Below are 20,142 nucleotides of genomic sequence, written 5' to 3'. Positions count from 1 at the left end.
CTCCTGCACGCCCTCTACTGGGGATTGAGCCCACAACCCGGGAATATGCCCTCACCAGGAATTGAACCATGATCTCTGGTTCATAGGTTGACACAACCACTGAGCCATGCTGGCCAGGCTGTTTTTATGTTAACATTAGCCATCTCCCCTAATGTATTACCTACCCCATCATGCTGGTCCCCTAAATCGCTAAGCTAAGAAAATATAGCTCTCTGCTTTCAGAAAGCATGTTTATTCTGCCCTGCAATGCATACTCCAGTTAAAATTATACAGCTAGACAAGCTAGACATGAGAAATCATTTTAATCTGAGTTTCCTCTACCAACTGAGAAATAGTAAAAGCAGTCCCTTCTTGACTATTCCCACTCTCCCTCAGGATGTGTTGGGGTTAAAAGCTGTGAAGAACCCGAATTCATAGGTCAGTACTTGGCTTTGAGGCTTTAAGTTGGCGCTTCTCAAACTGTCTGTAGTGAAGGAACACTTTCTCATCTCAGAAACCAATATTTTTGTAAGATATACTAAAGATGAATTACTAGAAAAATGTTCACCTACTTGGCTGTCACAGAAATGTCAAGTTGCTATAAAGGTGTCAAAATGTGATAAAAGTCACTCCTTTAGGGATCTGCTGCAATGTCAGAGCATGTGTCATGGTGTGGAGAGTGTACTCTACCTGCAGGCAAGTGAGGCCCCCACTGTTGTTTGGAGAAGTGTGGAAAGATATGTTTTCCAATGGTCTCTGTGAGTGTAGAAATAGCAAATGATTCCTCTTTGGCAAATCCAGGGGCCAGAGAAGATTATTGCTTCTTTTGTGTTTAGTTCTCATTTCCTCAGGTGGTATAATAAAATTAAGATGATGATGATGATCATGATGATCGATGATCAGTGGTGATCTATATATATAAAAGGCTAAGCGACTGTCTGATCATCCAACCAGCCGGTAGGTATGACACGCAATGACCACTAGGGGGCAGATGCTCAATGCAGGAGCTGTCAAGCTATGGTGACTTGGCAGCGGCGGTTCTTGGGTGATGCACCCCGGAACTAGAGAGGAGGGAGCCCGATTCCGGGGTGCGTCACCTAAGAACCGCCCTCTTGCAATCTGGGACTCCTTGGGGGATGTCGGAGAGCCAGTTTCGGCCTGATCCCCACAGGCCAGGCCAAGGGACCTCACCTGCTGGAGGGCCCCGCTCACTCCACAGATGCCCTTCAAGCCACGGTGCCAACCCAGGTACAGCCATCCAGGGAGGGACTGTGGGAGGTTGGCTCCAGGGCATGTCCAGCCTGTCTTACCCAGTTCTGCCCCGCTGGCCACCTTCTAATTAATTTCCTTTCAATGTGCATGAATAAAAAAGAAAAAGGAGAAAGAGAAGGAAGAAGAGATGGAGGGGGAGGAGGAAGAGGCAGCTACCAGTGCTTACATATGCTACTATTGATTTTACTCTTGATACGTAACTAACAACTGCAGGGCTAATGAATGTGGTGATGGTGCTGTTCTCCCTTTACACTCAGAATACTGCTTTCTCATTTGTCCTGCAGAAACCTTTAAAAAGGGAGACTGGAACAAATACTTGGATAGCAATCCATGAGCACATTGGTAGCTTGGAGTAAAAAGTGCATTTACAACCACCAAAACAAAGAGGAAAGTGAGACAAATTACACAATCAATTTCATCATCAGTTGTAATAAAGAGTGGTTGAAACATTAATTGCTTTCTCTCTCACTCCTGCAGAATTATCAACAAATAATTAGAAATGTAATTTTCCTCTCCCTTTTCAATAAGGGCAAAGTTTCCAGATAAAATACAGGGTGCCTGGTTATATTTAAATTTGCATTTCGGATCAATAACAAATCATTTTAGGATAAGTGTTCATCAAATTTGTATGGTTTATACTTACACCTCTGTACCAAAAAAGAATCAAACATTGTTATCCAAAATTTAACTGGGCATATGTATTTACTATTTACTAAATCTGGCAATGCCACTTAAATGGAGACTAGGTCTTTTTTTTTTTTTTTTTTTAATATATTTTTATTGATTTTTATACAGAGAGGAAGGGAGAGGGATAGAGAGCTAGAAACATCGATGAGAGAGAAACACCGATCAGCTGCCTCCTGCACGCCCCCCACTGGGGATGTGCCCGCAACCAAGGCACATGCCCCTGACCGGAATCGAACCCGGGACCCTTGAGTCCGCAGGCCGACGCTCTATCCACTGAGCCAAACCGGTTTTGGCTCTTTTTTTTTTTTTTTTTTTTTTTTTTTTCCTCCTCTGGATCTATACACTCTAGAGCAGTGGTTCTCAACCTTTCTAATGCCGCGACCTTTTAATACAGTTCCTCATGTTGTGGTGACCCCCAACCATAAAATTATTTTCGTTGCTACTTCATAACTGTAATTTTGCTACTGTTAATGAATCATAATGTAAATATCTGTGTTTTCTGACGGTCTTAGGTGACCCTGCTAGCGGTTCTCAACCTGTGGTCGCAACCCACAGGTTGAGAACTGCTCCTGTAGAGCCTAAGACCATCAGAAAACACAGATATTTACATTACGATTCATTAACAGTAGCAAAATTACAGTTATGAAGTAGCAACGAAAATAATTTTATGGTTGGGGGTCACCACAACATGAGGAACTGTATTAAAGGGTCGCGGCATTAGAAAGGTTGAGAACCACTGCTCTAGAGGGAAAGGAAGGTGTTGGAAGTTAATGGCTATTTTGATTCACATTTATAGAGGGTTTTTTTCTGCAGTGATAGTAGATATGAATGATCCAAACAGTGAGAATAAGGAAAAGTGTTCCCCAAAGTGTAGTGTGAGGGTTAGGGTGCCAACAACCTGTGAGCACTAAGCAAGAGTGTTAATTGCTGACCTGAGATCAGGGTGCATGGCTTCCTCTGGCTTCTCCTACCATCATAAACATACTAGCCTGACAATGCTTCAGAGAAAGCCACAGTACCAGAGGGTTAATTTCTAATAACAACACTGGGTGACCACCTAAGAGATGTTGGAAATCCCTAGTATACTTGTATGACTTTGGAGAGGAAAAGGAGGATGTCATGAAAAAGTAGGCATATGCAGCTTCTTGCTAACCCTGGCTAGTAAAATCTCACAGCATTATCTTACCACTAGAGGCCCGATGCACAAAAATTTGCGCAAGAGTAGGCCTTCCTTCCCAGGCTGCTGGCACCAGCTTCCCTCTGGCACCCAGGACCTGGGCTTACCTCCTCCGGCCGTCCACAGGCACCCAGGACCTCGGCTGGCTTACCTCAGGTCACCTGCAGGCACCTGGGACCCGGGCTGGCTTCCCTCCAGCCCCAGCTTTGTCAGGAAGGACATCCAGAAGGACATCCGGTATGACGTCCAGAAGACGTCTGGTCTAATTAGCATTATTACCTTTTTATTATTTATGATGTTTAGATAAATGCTGGTGCTTGACACTTTATTTTTTTAATTTCTTTATTAAGGTATTATATATGTGATATATTATATTAATTATATATCATTACCCCCGCAACCCCCTCACTCATGCCCTCACCCCCGTTGTCTGTGTCCATTCGTTAGGCTTATATGCATGCAACAAGTCCTTTGGTTGATCTCTCCCCCTTTCCCCCACCCTCCCCTACCTTCCCTCTGAGGTTTGACATTCTGATCAATGTTTCTCTGTCTCTGGATCTGTTTTTGTTCATCAGTTTATGTTGTTCATTATATTCCATAAATGAGTGAGATCATGTGATATTTATCTTTCTCTGACTGGCTTATTTCACTTAGCATAATGCTCTCCAGTTCCATCCATGTTTTGCTTGACACATTAGCACCTAAAGGGAGCATTTGGTCTTTCCCTGAGGAGTAAGGGGAGAGGTGCATGAACATTGCACTTGTCAAACTATGGTTTGATACCACCTCCTAAGAAGGCAGAGCATCCCACTGAATCTACTTCATTGAGAGAACCATGGCCATACCCTTCCAGTGGACAGAGTCTTTTCAAAAGGTTGAACATGACTGTACATCTAAACCACATTAATTAGAGTCAAGGGAAAAAAAAAACACCTCTACATAAAAAATGTAAGTTAATCCTAAATAGTGTATTTTAATAGATACTATTTTAAAATAAGAATATATAGCTTATATATATTTCTCCTGCACATATTAGGAATCCATGTAAATTTTTCTATGTTTTTATTGATTTCAGAGAAGGAGAGACAGAAACATCAATGATGAGAGAGAATCATTGATCAGCTACCTTCCACAGGCCCCCTACTGGGGATCAAGCCTGCAACCCAGGCATGTGCCCTGACCAGGAATTGAACCATGACCTCCTGGCTCATGGGTTGATGCTCAACCACTGAGCCATACTAGCTGGGCCTAAAATTTTTATATTATAAAAAGTCTAGTATATGCAACTTAATATCTACCATAATGATATCTGGTTAGTAAAATGTGTTTGAAAATTCCCAAAGATTTTAAAAGCTAAGGTTATAAATCAAACATATCATTACATTTTTTATTTGTCTGTTTTATTTCATGGTCCACTCTTTTCATATGTTTGTAGGGGCTGCTGTTGAAGGTATCAATTTAGTCAGGAGCCTCATAAGATAGTGAAGTACTGTTACTTAAGCTTGCTAGGTACCACTTAAGGAAGCATATGTTTTTACAAAAGCTGACTCTTGTATTACAATACTTAGTTTGCATCCTCTGTGGGAATTTTAATAAAGTTAATTTTATTAATTTTAGGTTCTTTGGAAATGACTGATATGTTATTCTGCATTATACAATATTTCAAACATAGTCCCACTGAGATATCTCATAGCACATTCTTTCCATACTTACCTCTAGCTAGGCTTGGTCCTTTGCATTTATAACAGCCTTGGGTAAACTGGCAGTTTGCAAAACTAACAGACAAGTATTAGCAAGCATCATGTTCACCTTTTAACAATGCATCAGTGAGTCAGTTCTGTGACTGATTTAAATGCATTTGAATGTTCAATCCAAAATGAATGTGAAGACATTTAAATAAATGCAGTGTGTTTATCTGAATATGAGATCATGTCATACATGTTTATTTGAATGTGTGATGTGCAATCAATCAAGTAAATGCACTGAGTATATTTATGTCATTCCATGATAGCACATTCAAATAACTTCTCCAACATTTACAGCAATGTAACAATGTAACATAGTAAAGATGTTTTATTTTTTTAATGGAGCATAAATATGATATAATTTCTTGACTTGAGTGATAGCTATACTATATAATGACCATATAAAACTATTTTTCATTAATTACATGCAAAACATTTTACTTGGGTCTAATTATTTTCTGGTTTCAGAACTTACCCAAATGAACCTGTCCTGGGAAAGTTGGTCAGTTAATTTTGTGTATTATAATCATCGATAAAAATCTCCTAACAAACTTGGCTATAGCAAGGAATACTGCTTCTGAATGGAAGAACGGTCAGTTACCCAGTGACTTACCTATGATTTTGGCCACAGGAAGTAGAGTAAAAACCAAATTTACTACCTTTTGGTCTAAAAATACTTTTAGTGGGGCACAGTTAATATAGTAGTCCCCCTTATCTGCAGTTTTGCTTTTCTTGGTTTCAGTTACCTGCGGTCAACTGTGTTCTGAAAATATTAAGTGGAAAACTCCAAAAATAAACAACTCATAAGCTTTCAATTGCTTGCCAGGGAAGTGAATCACCCCTTTGTCCAGGGTATCCATGATGTATATCCTACCTCCCCTAGTCACTTAGTAGCTGTCTTGGTTACGAGAGAGAGAGAGAGAGAGAGAGGGGGGGGGGGAGAGAGAGAGAGAACATTCATATAACTTTTATTACAGTATATTGTTAAAATTGTTCTATTTTATTACCAGTTATTATTAATCTCTTATTGTGCCTAATTTACAAATTCAACTATAATAGCTATGTATGTAGAGAAGGAAACATAATAGATACAGGTTTTGGTACCATCCATGGTTTCAGGCATCCAAGGAGGGTCTTAGAATGTACACACCACAAATAAGGGGGGAATAATGTACAAAGGAGATATATACTGTATATATCCCAGCAGATATATACTGTATAAAGCAACTCAAGTGGAGATTGAATATTTGTTTTATTTTACCAAAATAAACAGCCAAAAACAATACTAAAAATTATACCCAATGACCTTAATTTTTATAAAAGTAATTTTAAAACAAATACTCTATTCTGATGAATGTCTGAAGCCTTTTTTTTTTAATTTAGTATTTTCTATTAAGAAAGTCAGGTTATTTTTGGTTTTGGTTTGGTTTTGGTTTGTTTGAAATGATAATAATGAGGAATTTTTTTCTGGTCATCTATTGCATGAATAGCATTGGTGAATTTGTTGATTCTAAAGGGACAAATAAAATTTTCCCCGGTAGCTTTGTTCCTAACAGCAAGGAAAGTTACATCCAGCAGAACCGGACAATAACACAGCCAGGATTGGTACCCAACCTAAGCTGAATATACCTCTGCCAATGATACCTTGCTATAGTGATCATAGGCAATGCATTATTCTCAATATTACTCCAGAAGTGTTAAAGTATTATCCCACTCCTACACACAGGCAAACAGACACATACACATACATACATTCTTACTCTCATACATATTCCTAAAGTGATGTGAGTAGCCTCTTATCCTAGAAGGCTTCTGTATTCATTGTCTTTATCTTCTAGAGGTACTGAAAAGTATAAACTAGTCTGGGCATTAAGATGAAGTGACACACTCATTAAATTGCCTGTACACATGGGCTGTTATATGCTGTATTTGTTTTGTTCATTGTCTGTCCTGTACCTAGCACAATGCTGTGCCTAGAACATAGAGGGCAGTAAATATGTGTTGAATTCTATAATGGACTTATTTACCCACAATTCATGTGACTGGGAAAACTGGAGTAACTTGATGGTAAAGTTTTCTAAAAATTGTCTCTGGGTAAAGTGGAAAACAGTTCTAGATACAGCTCTGCTGCTCACTAGTTTAGAGATTCGGATATGTTTCTAAACTTTTCTGGGCCACACTCTGCATCTACACATAGAAGAAATCAGACCAAGATCTTTTCTGATCAAAGATCCAATGATTCTTTAGGTCACATCTGAAACTTTCATTTTGCCATCAAATTTATTTTACTGAAAATAGTTTATTGATTCCAGAATCTTATAATATATTTGTAACCATGAACTATAAATCTCTAGTTACTTAGAGACTGCCAATTCTTCATTATTATTTAATTTGGTTAAACCTGAAATTAGAATATAAAGTTCATCAACGTTTTACTAGCCTCTTACTATGTAACCACTGACAGGTATTTTTGTGTATCTAATTAGAAATGTCTTTAATAACCTTAACAAATTAATTACACATATTTGAGCTTCATGTTTTATTGTCAATAATGTTTTTAATTGCACAGATTCCTTTTAGACCTAGCTTATTTGTTTCCCAGGTAATGGGTCTTCAAGCTTATGCTAATTTACAGAACTCGATGCACATCATGGATAGTTAATAAATGGATGTTTCTTATTTCAAAAGTCAACCTTTTCCCTATTTTATTATATATTGTGTAGTACAAAAAAGATTATACTGGCTCCCATACATTTGGACATTTTGATCATGGTTTACCTCTTTATTGGTATTTAAATTAGATTTCCTCAAACTCCTCTAGTTTAATGTTTACAAAGAATATGAATGTTGTTCAGATTGTATAATACTCTTCAAAATTACTGTATTCATTATCAACTGACATATTCTAAAAATATATATATATCACATACTCAGCTATTATAACTTTAACATTTCTCCAAAACTTCTATTTGAAAAATAAAAATAATATATATTTATATAACTAAAATATGCATTAAATATTTGTTATTATATATTTTAAACTATAGATTATATATATATTTTAAAATAATTTACAAAATATCTAAAGTTTAACAATATTTTGAACTTTCACAAAACTTCACAAGTTTATCCTCCACAATAAATTTGTAGGCTAGGAAGTATCCCAAGTCCATTTAAATACTGAAAATGAATAATATGTACTTACTTTTCTCTGTGGTTCCTGGTTGTTTTTCAAGTCGTAGTGACAGATTATGCTGAGTCATCCATACTTTTCTACTTTTTATAGCACATTTTAGTGAACTGACAGCTGATATTAGAGAATATTGCTAACTTCTGTTCATGCTTGCATGCCATTGCATAACAGGAATCTTTAGATGTGTATGGTATACATTATGCATTTAAATTTCACACATAACCATTTTTCAAATAAGCATAATATAGGAGCTTCTTCCTTTTATCTCACAGGAAACTCCCTTTCCTCAGGGAAATGAAACCCATTCAAAGACCTACCATATGTGAATTCATACTTTAGGTAGTTTTTACCATATGTGTTATGAGACCAACACTTCAAGATAGTTTCAGCTTTGACTCTGAATTTCCTGTCCTTTGTCAGTTTAAACTAAGCTCTTCACATTACTGTGAATTGAATGTAACTCATGTGAATTATATACTGAAGGTAATACTTTAAAATAAGTGGAGGGTAATTATTTATTCATTTTGTATTCATTGAGGCGACATTAATCATAGTGACTCCATTTTGGATTTATATAGAACATAGTTCAAAATTCCAAATAAGTTGACTATTCACCTTGTCTATTTTTATAATTTATCTTTAGGATAACTACCAATATGTTTTATCAGGCAAAAACTCATCTTGATGATATCACAAGGATATATTTTATTACTATGTTTAGTTTATGTGGTAATACCTTGACTACACATGAATAAACTAGTCACCTCAATCCTGTGAGCAACATTCATTAAACTTACACAACAACTAATGCTCAGTATATAAACAAGATAAGTAAAGATAGATTGTTGATGAAATAAGATAATTTTCATTTTCCAGTTATTTGGGGGTCAATGACAGCTCAAGAATTTTTCTATTCTTAAAAAAGTCAAATCGATTCAGATAAAAACAAATAATATTAATTTTAATAGTGAACAGCATCAGTGTTGAGCAAAGAATTATTTTAAACCATTGAAGAAGATTCACAGATATAATTTAAGAATTTGATTATACTTATACTGTCAACAACCACCAAATAATATGAAAATTGTGCAACTTGCTTACAGAAAACAATTCTCACCTTCTACAATCCCTCCCACCCCACCTTGTTAAATTCACAGTTTTGTTCCTGCATTCCATCCTTATAGAGGAAATTTTAACATCAACCATGAATGAATTGATTTAAATTGCACTGGTATTGAATTCTTATGTAGAAATTAAAGAGGTGGATTATAGAGCAATTGCAATCCAAAGATTGTTTTTCACAAAGTTCTTTTGAATTATGTATAAATGACATTTGGATTCTGCTGTTGGAAGTTTATAATTTGGATAGCTTTTTAAATATTAATGAGTTGTTTAGGAAATTTTATTAAACAGATAATGATTGGTCAGACCAACTGGATAAGGTTCCTGAGTAGTGTGTGAGGAACTTAAAAAATTTGACTTGATATTTTTTGTCCACTGGAATATACCATGTCATTGACTACATTATAATGTTTAATTACTGCACAAAAGTCTATTGAAAAGTCATTCTCAGAACTTTCAAATCTCATATATCAATGCACTGAGTATGATTATCTTTCCTTAAGTAAATGTGAACTAGCAAATATTTCGATGTCTTTGGGAACTGATTCTTGTAAATCAATATTATAAACTGAAAACTAGCAAAACAATGTAACACCTCATAAATTATCCAATATATACTGATGAGAGACAGGAAGTGAAAGTGGAAAGGTAAGAAATCTGCCTTCTGACATGGCTTCAAAGTATGATAGCCCAAAGAGAAAGAGACAATGCTATACTTACTGCAGAGATAATGGTTATTTATACAACTAACAAGTATACATATAACAATTGTCTTTTAACAGTTATTTTTATTACTTTATCCAGAGAAACATCCAACTTCAATAAGTCAGGAATTATTATAAGTTCTGCATTCTGTTATACTTTTAAAAATTATGATTTACCATAATTCAATAATGATAGTTTCATCGATGTTCAAACAGATTCAATGAAATATCTACTGTAACTCCAGATATTTGCCTTATAACTGTATCCAATAACATTTATTATATAACAATTATCCCAAAATGTAATGACTTAAAAACAATAATAATTTACGTGTATGTACCACAACTTTTTTTCCATTTAGCATAATACCTTCTAGGTCCATCCATGCTATTGCAAAAGGTAAGATTTCATTCTTTTTCATGGCCAAGTAATATTCCATTATAGATATTTACCATCACTTTAAAAAATGTTTTTTATTGTTTCTGATAGAGGAAGGGAGAGGGAGAGATAGGAACATCGATGGGAGAGAACATCAATTGGCTGCCTCATGTATGTCCCTTATTGGAAATGGAATCCGCAATCCAGGCATGTGCCCTGACTGGGAATCAAATCAGTGACTTCCTGGTGCATGGAATGACTCTCAACCAACTGAGTTATCTCAGCCAGGCTACACAACCAACTTTTTATCTATTTGTCTATTGATGGACACTTGGGCTGCTTCTATATCATGCCTATTATAAATAACACTGCAGTGAACATAGGGGTGCATATATTCTTTTGAATTAGTGTTTTGGGTTTCTTCGGATATATATCCAGAAGTGGAATCACTGGGTTATTCGGCAGTTCCATTTTTAACTTTTTGAGAAACCTGCACACTGTTTTCTATAGTGGTTGCACAAATGTGTATTCCTACCAACAGTGAACTAGAGTTCCCTTTTCTCCACAATATCTCCAACACTTGTTTATTAATTTAGTGGAGGCCCAATGCATGAAATTCAAGCGTGGGTAGGGTCCCTAGGCCTGGCTGGCGATCAGGCCTGATCTGTGGGGGCGACCAGCAGGGTGATCAGGGTCTTCCGCTGGCACCTGCCTTAGCCGGCCTGGTGCCGCACACTCGCCGGCCCCATGCCCCGCCACCGCAGGTGGCCTGCCTCTGTGGGAGGCAACTGGCAGGGCAATAGGGGGCAGCGCCAGCCTGCTTGCCAGCTGGCTCCGCCACCACCCACTCGTAGGCAGGCCCTGCCCCTTGCCACCCATTGCCTCCCTCTGCGAGGCGACCAGCAGGGCGATCAGGGCCCCCCGCTGGCACCCGCCTTGGCTGGCCTGGGACCTGTGGGCTGGGGGCAGCCCCTGTGTTGAGCATCTGCCCCCTGGTGGTCAGTGCACATCATAGCAACCAGTCTTTACACAGGTCAGTCCACCATTTGGTCAATTTGCATATTAGGCTTTTATTATATAGGATTGATGATATCTTTTCTGATAGGTGTAAGGTGTTATCTCATTGTGGTTTTGATTTTCATTTCTCTGATGATTAGTGATGTTGAGCAACTTTTCATGTTTATTGGCCTTCTTTATGTCCTTGGCCATAAAAAAGAATGAAATCTTTTTTATTCAGGGGAGTCCAACTTTGTTCACATTGCAGTGCATCAGGATTTCAAAGAAAAAGAACATCATGAAGGCCTGTCGCAGAACTAGATCAATATCATTTCTGCCTCATTCTTATTGCCCGAAATAATTCACAAGCCAGTCTGAATTCTAGGAGTGGAGAAAGATAATTCTACTCTTGAAAATGCAATATTCTGGATAATATGATGTGGATATATTACTTTTCATAAATATTTAGTGAAACTGTAATTGAAAACATTTCCAGTTGTTACCCGATGGTTTTATGTGAAGATCCACACAGTATATTCTATCTTGAATTATGGATAATTAAAAGGCTGTTGGCAGTCACCCAGCAATGTCCCTCTGTTTGATAACTTGTGTCCTTTTAAAGGAACTTCACGTGGAACATAGTCTGGGCCCCAGATAACCATGATTTCTGGTTCGCTATCCTGCCCAGGCTGAGGGGCAGCTTTGCCTCAAGCTGGTTTCTCCTGAGGATGTTGTCCTGACTCAGGACCAGGCCGGAACACAATAGTATTCACATGGTGGGAGGGGCAGTGGGAAGGCTTTGGATGTCCTGGTGCAGGGATGCTGCAGTTTGGTTAAATTTTGCTTTGTACTCTATACCATGTTTTCCTCTTTAATGTGTGTTACCATGGAATGATTTTTTATAATTGAAAGAATATAAAAGGAAAATATTTTTTGAAAGATCCACAGCATCAGAGCATTGAGATTATATGTTTTGTTTTGTTTTTTTTTAACACTTGGACTGTTTCTTTTTACTGAATCACACCATGACTAATTTCCTTCACAACCATTTTAAAATAATTATCTTCTGTCCTATCCATCTGGTTAAAAACTTTGTTGCTCTCAAGTGTATGATTCATCTTTAGTAAGCCACTTGCAAACACTTTGACATCCTTTTCTTCAAATTGCAGAATGAATAACTTATGAATAATTATTGATAGTGAACAGTTTCCTTTTTGATTAAAATCTAAGGTTATCAAACATTTGGATAGGAGGAATGTTAATACTTATCATTTTTAAATAAGATTTTTAGCTCAAATATTATTCATAAATAGATAAAAACAAATTAAGGAATGAGGAAATATATGTTATTAAACGGTATTACTTGCTATAGTAAAAAAATACAGGTGTTTGCTGTTTTCATTTTCTTATCAAATTATCTTATATTTTCTATTTGTGGAAATATTATCTATGACTCAAGATTTCACACACAAGCCACTTCCTTCTTGAAGAATCTCTTATAAATTTCTAATAATCACTTTAGGCTAACATACAACCTCCCTAAAAATCTGTGGCTTACAACCACAAAGCCTTCTTTTTCATATTTTATGTCTACTGTTGGTCTGCTACAACTCTGCTCTGTGTCATCTGATGACAAAGCAGCCTGTACTTGATGTCCTGCTAGTCTTTAAGGACTAGCAAACTCACTCTTAAGCTTTAACTTAGAAATTATCTATTCACTTCTGTTCCCAAGTCATTGACTAAAGCAATTCATAGGATCCACTCTGAATCCAACTATTTGGAGATGTACCGTGATTCACAAAGCCAAGCATGATATAAGTGGGATTGGATAGTATAGTGTACACCCAGTTTGGGAGAGATTATATTTTGAACAATAATACAATCTATAGCATTGATCATTATAATGGAGGCAGGAAATGTACTCCTTGTTCTTAGCAACTCTATTATTGTTCCATATATTATATAAATCTTATTGGGTATGTGCCTTTTTTCATTCCATTAACTTCCATTCTTCACATCCCATTTCAAGCTCTACTTTTTAATTCTACCAATTTCACAGGATTTCAACCATAATCCCACACTTCCTTGGAGGTTTGCTTGATATTTTAAGCTTGTGTTTGGCCCACTTCTTATTTGAACAAATGTATACTGGTAGTTTTGTTCTTTTGTTTTTGCACTAACTTTATTCAGCTCTCTACCAATGTATGTATGTTCACGTATTTTTCCCCCAAATCAGACATATGATAGTGTATGTTGCTGGAGCCTTGCTATATGTTTCCCCATTATGTAGGAGAAACTGTTTTTAGGCGGCAATACCCACTGCTGCTACTACAGGTAGACTCCCCAAAGGCTTTTTCTGCTCCAAATAGAATGTGGACAACCTGTTATTTGTATTCAGTTCTCCCAGGATGTGCTTTGTGTATACTAGTCCTTGGTTCCTCTCAAATGTTAACTGAATGTGTTAACAGGTAATCTTCGGATTAAGAAAAGGAATAGTGACCTCTGTTTAGAGACCTAATATATTAATAAAATAATAGATATTGTGTGATTTGAGGTACTTGCTGCCATCCTCTTTTGTGAAAAGGATAATGATTGCCCATCATAGGACAAAAAGTAAGACAAGCACCAAGGACAGAAACCACTAAAAGATAGAGTTATGTAAAGAAATAATATCAGGGTAAAATACTTCATAAAATCAAGGAGGGAGAGACTAGTAAAATCTCTATTTGACCAGGGAATAGAAATTGAAAATACAGAGAAGTCTACATATTTAATGGGATAATATATAAACACCCCACTCAAAGAAGTAAGTTTGCAGCTATTTCAGACATGCAGATGCTTTAGCATGGCCATTGAATCACCTTTGTTTCACACAGTTTGTTATTCTTATAATGGAGTATTAAGAAAGAGATGAGTTATAGTTCCTGATAAAATAAAAACAGATGAAAAAGAGAGTTTAAAGACATTACCTAGTATTTTTCTATTTTAATAAGTAGCTCCTATTAACAAGGCTAAACCTGCTGTAATGATCTTAATGAAGCCAAACCAGCATAAAAAATAACCAATTTACTATTGTACACTGTGATCAATTAACTCAATAGTACACTGAATTTTCTGATACAGCACAATCAAAATCTGGACATTAAGCACTTAAAAAATACATGTTTGCTTTTAGGAAATAAACTTGACATTTTGGACTTACAGTTAAAGAAGTGGGGACTAGATGGATGAGAGATAAAGCACATAGAAAATCAATCAAGAGGAAAGTTCCCTGACATCCGTCAGAAAAGAAATTTCATAGAAGTTAAAGGGTAAAGCAAGGTAGTAAAGGACATAGCATCAGTTATTTTGACTTTGAAAATATCTGAATTGTTTGAAGTATGCACAGTAAAATAACATAGTGGACTTTCTATCCTGTACCCCTTCAGAATTTGACATTTCTTTAGAACACTGAATTTGCCCCAATATTAGTTCCTATTGGTTGGGCTGATGCCAATCATATCTCAATTTCTATACCTGGCCTAGCCTAATCAGAATACTCACTCCCCTAAACAGAGAGATGGGATCTGAGATAGATGCATAGTTAATGAGATAGATGCCAGCCTAATGAGAACAATGCTACTGAATTTTTTGAAACAATCAGAAAAGTAAAATTATCTTTTCCTAGTAAGGTTAGTTGAGAGTTTATAGATGTATTGGACATCATTACCACTATATTACAGAAGGAGAATGAACCAACAGAGAGGAAAGAAAACTGGAGATGGAGAAAGACATCAAAAGGACTCTATTAACCATGCACTCATATTGCCATTTTATAGAAGAAATTTAAGCTCAGATACTTAATTTTCCCAATCATTCGACCATTAGCATTAAATGGCTGAGTAAGAACACAAATTTAGGACTTTGTGATTCTAGATCCCTTGCATGCTTTACAACATAAATCTGAATTTCATACATGATTTATTTTTTGTTGTTCTCTTTCTATTCTAATATTCTATAATTTGAGGTGAGCTATTTTTATATCCTTTGTGAGCTAAAAATATGTGAGTAAAGTGGGGGAGAAATAGAAGTAAATTTTATTTATTTATATTTTCTGTACTGAGTTTTATTGTGTTCTTTCTCAGTACTTTTCAATTAATTCATTTGATTTACTGAGAAACTCTTGGAGCTTATACTAGTAGGGTATGTTATAACCCATCCAGAAATAAGAAAACATATTGGACAAAATAAAGGTAAATATCCAAAATAACAAAAGTAGAGGAATTATGCTCATATATTTTTATTACTGAAAAGGAAAAAATTTCTTCTGCATCATACGACATTTGTAATTCATTTAAAGATATTGTTATTATTTTTCCCTTTGTTTCTCTTGCCCTAGGTGATGTATTGGTGAAAATTCTGCTATGTGAGATGTCTGAGATTTTGCTACTTACATTTTCTTCTAGTATTTTTATGGTTTCATGACTTATGTTCATTTAAGCTTTTTATTCATTTTGAATTTATTCTTGTGTATGGTATAAGTCGGTGGTGTAGTTTCATTTTTTTCATGTACCTGTCCAATTTTCCCAACACCATTTATTGTAGAGACTGTCTTTTCTCCTTTTCATGCTCTTGCCTCCTTTGTCAAATATTAATTGAACATAATAGCTTGGGTTGGTTTCTGGGTTTTCAGTTATGTTCCATTGATCTATATGCCTGTTCTTGTGCCAGTATCTGGCTGTTTTGATTACAATGGCTTTGTAGTATATTTCACAGATCTAGAACAAATACTCCAAAAATTTACATGGAACCAAAAAAAGACCGTGAGCAGCCACTTGGAGGGATCATAATACCAGATATCAAGTTATACTACAAAGACATTATAATCATTTAAAAATAATATTAAAAACCTAAAACCAATAAATTCAGCAATAACCTCAGTCAAATGACATATGACTCTTTTCTCAAGTAGTTTATACTTCAGAGCATATTTTATAAAAAAAATAGCTTATTATTATATGAATCAAGCCAATCAATATAGTTAAATGTGTAATGAATTTTGAGCAAAAATATGTGATAGAATGATGTATATTACATCAACACTTATTAAAACATAATTTTTCAAACATGGACATGAAATACAGTTTAAACTGAGCATCTGGGCTGTGGTGGAAAAAGGAAAGATGTCGGTGCCCTCAAAGAATAAAAGGACATATTGATATTAAGTATTTTCTTTGTGCATTAGATTTTGAGTTCATAGATGGAAAGATTGAGTGACTGACTCATTTCTTAAGAGTGCTTAGCAGAGTATTTATGTCCAGTTTTACTCAATAGATTTTAACTCTGTATCTAATTACTGGGTCCAATTTTCACTAAACTAGGGAATTTTCATTCTAAAGACACAAATAGTTCCTGACTAGCATTTAAGCTCAAGAAGATCAGAGACCCTGCCTCCTCTGACCCCATTATTGTATTGGTTAGTATTATATCTAGCTGCATTGATAAAATAGAAGTTCATTTGTCTTTTACATAAAAGAACTCCAAAGGTCTAGAAGTAAGCAGTCAACACAGGGCTGGTATGCAGGCAAGAAGCAGGAAACTCAGTGGGGTAAAAGGGGCCTCTTCCCATCTGAAACCTTTATACCTTCTTACTAGAAGTTCCACTTAGATATCAAAGGCCAGAACTTAGAGCAGTGACTACACACTTAATTACAAAGAAGGCTAGAAAATGTAGTCTTTTGTTCCAAGCTGTAGTGAGCTCAGCAAAAACAAACAAACAAACAAACACATAATTTTAAAAAGCTTCTATTAAAGGGAAAAACAAATAGTCTTTAGTCTTTGCTAAAATTACCATCTCCCAAGTGCCTCGTATAGATAGGTCCTCATTTTATCTGTCTTCCCACAATTCTTTCACCTCTTCATATCTCTGCACGTGGGTCCCTCTCTCAGGGTACATTTCCTCTCTGCCTGTCTGCACCATGTGGGGGTACCCTTCCACAGCTCTAAACTGGAGACTGGCCAAATTTGCTTTCAACAAGTTAGTCGTTGTTACAAACCCAGTTTTGTATAAACACGAAAGGAGTTTGATAAAAACCACTGATGTTGAGCCATTATGTCCCTTGATAGTAACTGAAAGGTAAACTAAATAGGAATCATTTTATTATTTATATCTTATTGTCATTCTTGAGTAAGGCAGCTGGTTCCTTGTAAAGAAAGGTTATGAAAGGTTCTCAAAACCATTCCTCAATAATATATTCAGACATTCTCTCCTATTTTTGACCTTGGTTTTTCATTTCTGAGAAGGTCTAAAGGATGCATTAGCGATGTGCACAAAAGCTTTTCTTTTTCTCTTTTATGCTTAATGGTTTTCTTTCATGAAGAGTGCTGAAGGTATTGCTATTAAAGCACAATATGACTTAAATCAGAAAGCTTCTCATTTACCTTTCTAAATCACTTGTTTTATTGATTTCATTCATACAGAAACATATATATTAAAAGCAACTATGAGTTCTAAATCCTGGGAGAAAACACACACACACACACACACACACACACACATGCACACACACCAGCTCTATCAGGGCTTGCATTATATGTGGGAAAGAGGACATAAAATAAGTAAAGCCACTAATATATTTTTACAAATTCTGATAGTTCCATAAAGCAAAAGTTCCACAAAAGAGAACAATATGTGGAAACAGGATTTCCGAGATAGTCTCTCATTGAGGAAATGACATTTGAGCCGTGGACTGCAGGATGAACAGGAAGAGTTATCTAAGTGAGGAATAAACGGAAGTATTGTAGGCAAGGGAACATGAGTATCCAAATGCAGCCATGTATTGGAAATGAAGTAGTGAAATGTGTCCCTTTATTCCACTGATATTTATAGAGCACCTACTCTAGATACCTGGAGTAACAAAATTGTAAGATACTGATCATGGCTGGCCTTGAAATGTTTACAGTTGAGGGGGAAGGAACAGCCCTTATAAATGAGTGCAATATAGCAGCATACACACCTACTGGAATTACCAGGTGTACCGGTTAGTAATGTGGATTTTGTAATCAAAGAAAACACGATAATTTCAAGAGAAACATCAAAAGTGCTTTTTTCAAAGTAATGTCCATCATTAGCTTCACATTTCCCCCATCTTTCAGGTAATTTGTGGATACCGTCTCAATGGAACTTTTATTTTGAGGCACACCATTCAGAGACCCAATTTTCTACTTCTTCGTACATTTTGAAGTGCTGCTTAGAAAGTGCGTGTGCCATTGATCAGAACAAGTGATCATGTGAAGGAGCAAGGTCTGGTGAATATGGTGGATGGGTTAATACTTCCCAGGCAAGATCTTTTAATGTGTCTTTAACTGGTTTTGAAGTGTGTGATGGTGCATCATCATGAAGCAAAATTACTTTGCGTGTCTTCTGGCCTATTCTGGTCATTTCACCATCAAAGCATGATCAAGTTGATTATTTGTTGTTGGTAGCAATCAGTATTAATGGTCACCTGGTTTTAGAAGCTCATAATACACCACACCTTCCTGATCCCACCAAATGCAGAGCATTGTCTTCTTTCCAAAGCGATTTGGCCTTGCAATCAATGTTGATGGTTGACCTGGATCAACCCATAATTTTGTACGTTTGGGATTCTCAAAATAAATCCACTTTTCATTGCCAGTCACAATTCGATGCAAAAAAGACTTTCATGCTGTTGAAGCAACATTTTACTGATGACTTTTTGGTTTTCCATTTGTCTTTTGTTCAGTTGACGTGATACCTATTTTCTTTCCTTTAAAATCTTTCTTATTGCTTGTAAATGATCAGAAATTGTTTGCTGAGCAATGTTTAATCTTTCTGCAAGCTGTTTTTGAGTGTGACACGCATCTTCATCCAATAATGCTTGTAATTGTTGGTGTTCAAACTTTTTAGTTGACCTGGTCGTTCTTTGTCTTTCATATCGAAATCATCACTTTTAAAGCATTTAAACCAGCGTTCACAAGTATCTTGAGAAGGAGCATGTTCACCATAAGCTTCCCGAATTATTCAGCAGGACTTTTCTTCAAAATAAAGTAGTGAATTAAAACTTCCCCCAAATGCTCTTTTTTTGGCACAAAATTCAACATTTTTAAGCGTAAAATCTCTATGATGTTAACACCTTCAGCAAATTTGACATATGAAGTTTTGAAGCTTGCTGTCAATACAACAAAGTAGCATACATATCAAATTGCATATATATCAACATATGTGTAACTCCATCTATTGAAAAAAATCCGCATTATTACCCGTTACACCTGGTATTTAAAAGTTATAACAGAAAGAGAAAAACATTGTCTAATTATCCTAGAGGTGGAAAAGAAGAGATTAGCAGAGGATCTCACTCTTGAGCTTTGGAGCCATGAATTTTCTACCTCATGAGCATCCTGTTTCTACATCTTGTATCTTCTGTAAAATGTATTGGTCTTTATTACACAACTAGAGGCCTGGTGCATGAAATTAATGCACAAGTGTGGTCCCTAAGCCTGGCCAGTGTTCAAAGTGCAAGCATGTGGCATAAAAGGGCAGGTCCCCACTGACCTCGGGGACCAGAGCAGCACCGGGGGCCCCGGGCCCCCACACACTCCCCTCTGCCTGAGTCGTGGTGATTGAGTCTCCACAAGAAGATGTGGTGAGTGTGGCCAGACACCACAGACCTCTGGGCTACCCCGCAGCACTGCATGGAAGCCCGGCAGGTAGCATGCTCTCTCCCAGACAGCCTTGTAGACTGGCTCCTGTGTAAACCCACAGGGAGCCCGACTGGCCCCTGTGGTCCCAGCAGCTGCAGCCCAGCTAACCCAGAAGAAGCCGCGGGCTCCTTGCAGGCGTCCAGCACCTGAGCACGGGGGCTTCCCTGGCACGTGAGCCCTGATGTCCC

Source organism: Plecotus auritus (genome assembly GCF_963455305.1).
Source record: "Plecotus auritus genome assembly, chromosome: 7".
NCBI classification, from domain to species: domain Eukaryota; kingdom Metazoa; phylum Chordata; class Mammalia; order Chiroptera; family Vespertilionidae; genus Plecotus; species Plecotus auritus.
The sequence above is the reverse complement of the archived record's forward strand: the minus strand, read 5'-3'. Positions refer to the sequence as shown.